A 5,502-nucleotide genomic window follows, 5' to 3' on the forward strand; every position below is an offset into this window, starting at 1 on the left:
GAACACCCAGTAATCGGTGCTGGAATAAATTCTTTGAACGCGAGGGTCACGGGATAGGCAGCCTAGCATGAAATCTGCCATATGCGCCAGAGTACCAACGCGTAAGAATTCACTCCCCTCACTGGCCTGACTGTCCATTTCCTCCTCCTCCAACTCCTCCAACTCCTCTTCTTCTGCCCATACACGCTGAACAGTGAAGGACTCAACAATGGTCCCCTCTTGTGTCTCGCCAACATTCTCCTCCTCTTCCTCCTCATCCTCCTCCACCTCCACCTCCTCCGATATGCGCTGAGAAACAGACCTCAGGGTGCTTTGGCTATCAACAAGGGAATATTCTTCCCCCGTCTCTTGTGACGAGCGCAAAGCTTCCGACTTCATGCTGACCAGAGAGTTTTTCAACAGGCCAAGCAGCGGGATGGTGAGGCTGATGATGGCGGCATCGCCACTGACCATCTGTGTTGACTCCTCAAAGTTACTCAGCACCTGACAGATATCAGACATCCACGTCCACTCCTCATTGTAGACTTGAGGAAGCTGACTGACCTGACTACCAGTTCTGGTGGAAGTTGACATCTGGCAGTCTACAATCGCTCTGCGCTGCTGGTAAACTCTGGATAACATGGTCAGTGTTGAATTCCACCTCGTGGGCACGTCGCACAACAGTCGGTGAGCGGGCAGTTGGAGGCGGCGCTGCGCTGCCCTGAGAGTGGCAGCATCTGGGCTGGACTTCCTGAAATGCGCACAGATGCGGCGCACCTTCGTGAGCAAATCAGACAGATTGGGGTATGTCTTGAGGAAACGCTGCACTATCAGATTTAACACATGGGCCAGGCATGGCACATGTGTCAGTCTGCCGAGTTGCAGAGCCGCCACCAGGTTACGGCCGTTGTCACACACAACCATTCCCGGCTTGAGGTTCAGCGGTGCCAGCCACAGATCAGTCTGCGCCGTGATGCCCTGTAATAGCTCTTGGGCGGTGTGCCTTTTGTCGCCTAGGCTCAGCAGTTTGAGCACCGCCTGCTGTCGCTTAGCGACGGCACTGCTGCTGTGCCTAGAGCTACCGACTGATGGCGCCGTGCCCACGGATGGTAGTTCGGAGGAGGAGGTGGAGGAGGGGTGGGAGGAGGAGGAGGCATAGTAGGCCTGAAACACCTGGACCGAGGTAGGCCCCGCAATCCTCGGCGTCGGCAGTATATGAGCAGCCCCAGGGTCAGTCTCGGTCCCAGCCTCCACCAAGTTAACCCAATGTGCCGTCAGCGATATATAGTGGCCCTGCCCGGCAGCACTCGTCCACGTGTCCGTGGTCAGGTGGACCTTGTCAGAAACGGCGTTGGTCAGGGCACGGATGATGTTGTCTGACACGTGCTGGTGCAGGGCTGGGACGGCACATCGGGAAAAGTAGTGGCGGCTGGGGACCGAATACCGAGGGGCGGCCGCCGCCATGAGGTTGCGAAAGGCCTCGGTCTCTACTAGCCTATAGGGCAGCATCTCCAGGCTAAGCAATCTGGAGATGTGCACATTAAGGGCTTGGGCGTGCGGGTGGGTTGCACTATATTTGCGTTTCCGCTCCAGCGTCTGGGGTATGGAGAGCTGAACGCTGGTGGATGCTGTGGAGGATCGTGGAGGCGACGATGGGGTTTTTGGGCCAGGGTCCTGGGCAGGGGGCTGACTAGCAGCTGACACAGGGGAAGGAGCAGTGGTGTGCACGGCCGGAGGTGAACGGGCTTGTTGCCACTGAGTGGGGTGCTTAGCATTCATATGCCTGCGCATACTGGTGGTAGTTAAGCTAGTAGTGGTGGAACCCCTGCTGAGCCTGGTTTGGCAAATGTTGCACACCACAGTCCGTCGGTCATCCGGTGTTTCCTTAAAGAACCTCCACACTTCTGAAGATCTAGCCCTCGCCGCAAGAGCCCTCACCACGGGAGCTTCACTAGTTGACAGTGGCGCTGATGCACCAGCTCTGGCCCTGCCTCTCCGTCTGGCCCCACCACTGCCTCTTCCAACCTGTTCAGGTCGAGGACTCTCCTCCGTCTCAGAAGCACTGTGTTCACCCGGCCTCTCAACCCAGCTTGGGTCTGTCACCTCATCATCCTCCGATCCCTCAGTCTGCTCCCCCCTCGGACTTCCTGCCCTGACAACAACTTCCCCACTGTCTGACAACCGTGTCTCCTCATCGTCGGACACCTCTTTACACACTTCCACTACGTCAAGAAGGTCATCATCACCCACAGACTGTGACTGGTGGAAAACCTGGGCATCGGAAAATTGCTCAGCAGCAACCGGACAAGTGGTTTGTGACTGTGGGAAGGGTCCAGAAAACAGTTCCTCAGAGTATGCCGGTTCAAATGGCAAATTTTCCTGGGAGGGGGCAGACTGGGGGGGAGGAGGCTGAGGTGCAGGAGCTGGAGGAGTGGGGATTTCGGTGACATGGGTGGACTGCGTGGAAGACTGACTGGTGGTGGACAAATTGCTCGAAGCATTGTCAGCAATCCACGACATCACCTGTTCGCACTGTTCTGGCCTCAACAGTGCTCTACCACGAGTCCCAGTAACTTCAGACATGAACCTAGGGAGTGTAGCTCTGCGGCGTTCCCCTGCTCCCTCATCAGCAGGTGGTGTCTCACCCCGCCCAGGACCACGGCCTCTGACCCCTGCAGTAGTTGGACGCCCACGTCCCCGCCCTCGTCCTCTACCCCTAGCCCTGGGGTTAAACATTTTTAAAATGAGAGTTATAACTTTTTTTTTTTTTTTACTTTTTTTTTTTTTTTTTGTGTGTTTTTTTTGTGTTTTTTGTTTTTTTTTGTGTTTTTTGTTTTTTTTTGAGTTTTTAGAACCAAACAATCCTATCCTATTGCTATGGCTATTTTCTAGCCAAGTATCAAAGGAAGCACACTACTATGCCAGATGAGATGACACTGAGTTATTGCCTAATAGAAATCCAACCCCTACTGAATTTTGCCACTTCAGCCTTTGCTATGGATATGTGCGCCACTAAGCGCAGAACACAGCGGTCGCAAGTCTCACTACAAATTGCTCAGAATTGGCAAGTACATGCACTGCAGAAACTACAGCCACCAGCAGATCAACCAGAAATCAAATATATAGAACGCTACTGTAGGCTTCAAGAAGCTATTTGTATTCTCCTATGGCTATTTTCTAGCCAAGTATCAAAGGAAGCACACTACTATGCCAGATGAGATGACACTGAGTTATTGCCTAATAGAAATCCAACCCCTACTGAATTTTCCCACTTCAGCCTTTGCTATGGATATGTGCGCCACTAAGCGCAGAACACAGCGGTCGCAAGTCTCACTACAAATTGCTCAGAATTGGCAAGTACATGCACTGCAGAAACTACAGCCACCAGCAGATCAACCAGAAATCAAATATATAGAACGCTACTGTAGGCTTCAAGAAGCTATTTGTATTCTCCTATGGCTATTTTCTAGCCAAGTATCAAAGGAAGCACACTACTATGCCAGATGAGATGACACTGAGTTATTGCCTAATAGAAATCCAACCCCTACTGAATTTTCCCACTTCAGCCTTTGCTATGGATATGTGCGCCACTAAGCGCAGAACACAGCGGTCGCAAGTCTCACTACAAATTGCTCAGAATTGGCAAGTACATGCACTGCAGAAACTACAGCCACCAGCAGATCAACCAGAAATCAAATATATAGAACGCTACTGTAGGCTTCAAGAAGCTATTTGTATTCTCCTATGGCTATTTTCTAGCCAAGTATCAAAGGAAGCACACTACTATGCCAGATGAGATGACACTGAGTTATTGCCTAATAGAAATCCAACCCCTACTGAATTTTCCCACTTCAGCCTTTGCTATGGATATGTGCGCCACTAAGCGCAGAACACAGCGGTCGCAAGTCTCACTACAAATTGCTCAGAATTGGCAAGTACATGCACTGCAGAAACTACAGCCACCAGCAGATCAACCAGAAATCAAATATATAGAACGCTACTGTAGGCTTCAAGAAGCTATTTGTATTCTCCTATGGCTATTTTCTAGCCAAGTATCAAAGGAAGCACACTACTATGCCAGATGAGATGACACTGAGTTATTGCCTAATAGAAATCCAACCCCTACTGAATTTTCCCACTTCGGTCTTTGCTATGGATATGTGTGCCACTAAGAGCTAAACACAACGGTAGCAAGTCCCCCTGCTAATTCCTCACAAAATGGTAAAAGATGCAAATTAAAATAAAAAAAGTAGAACGTTATTGTAGCCCTAAGAAGGGCTGTTGGGTTCTTTGAGAATCACTCCTGCCTAACAGTAAGCTAATAGAACACCCTAACGCTTTCCCTGACCAGCAGCAGCTCTCTCCCTAGCGGCATCCAGAGACAGAATGATCCGAGCAGCGCGGCCAGCGGCTAGTCTATCCCAGGGTCACCTGATCTGGCCAGCCAACCACTGCTATCGACGTGTAAGGGTACCACGTCATGCTGGGTGGAGTGCAGAGTCTCCTGGCTTGTGATTGGCTCTGTTTCTGGCCGCCAAAAAGCAAAACGGCGGGAGCTGCCATTTTCTCGAGCGGGCAAAGTATTCGTCCGAGCAACGAGCAGTTTCGAGTACCCTAATGCTCGACCGAGCATCAAGCTCGGACGAGCATGTTCGCTCATCTCTAGTAATAATTTTTCCTGCACTATAGCAGCCTATTAGTAGCTTGATTCAGCAGCCTTCTCTCCTTATGTAAGTGCCCTCAGAAGTGCCATCACTGGTCATTGAGCAGTTCCTTTCCTCTCTGACTGACTCTACAAAGAACAGCAACCTCTCTCTACTCTGTCTGCTCTTTAATTGTTTCTGGATGTATGAGATTGTGAGTATGAAGCAGGGTCACGTGTCCAGCTCAGCCAATCACAGGCATGCCTACAGAGGAGTCAATCTCTGCTTAGCAGTCAATCAAGCAGTTTGGTGTGATATCTCCAAACATGGGCCTGGATCCTGAACATCAGCACCTTCTGGGTCTGCGGGTTCCAAACTAGCCCCAAATTCAATTTAAACCTGAATTTTTGGGTTCGAACCTGCACTTTAAAATTGATTCAAAATTAATGTTCAAACTTTATTTACAACGAGAACACCTTATTTTAGGATGAAATGAAAAGCAACACTACATGTGTTCAAAATGTATTAATCACCCGTTACATTTAAATTAACTATTAGAGTGGAAATCACCTGTAAAGATATTTACTCCACAAGATCTCCAAAGTTCTTATGTTATCATCAATCATTCTTGAACTGTTGTAGTTGGATTGTAGTTGCCCTTCAAATACTAGAATATACCTTTGCTGTAAAGTGGTACACTTGTGTTTAACCCCTTACCGACATGTGACGTAATGCTACGTCACATGCCGGGTGCGGGCGCATGGAGATGGTTCACGGGCTGAGCCCTCTCCATAGCCTTTGGAGCACATAGCTCTTTGCCAGCACTGATCGCAGGTGTTTTCCCACTGATCGCCGCCGGCAGCTTCCTTCTGAGGATCGT

The sequence above is a fragment of the Engystomops pustulosus genome, chromosome 5 (assembly GCF_040894005.1).
Source record: "Engystomops pustulosus chromosome 5, aEngPut4.maternal, whole genome shotgun sequence".
NCBI lineage: Eukaryota > Metazoa > Chordata > Amphibia > Anura > Leptodactylidae > Engystomops > Engystomops pustulosus.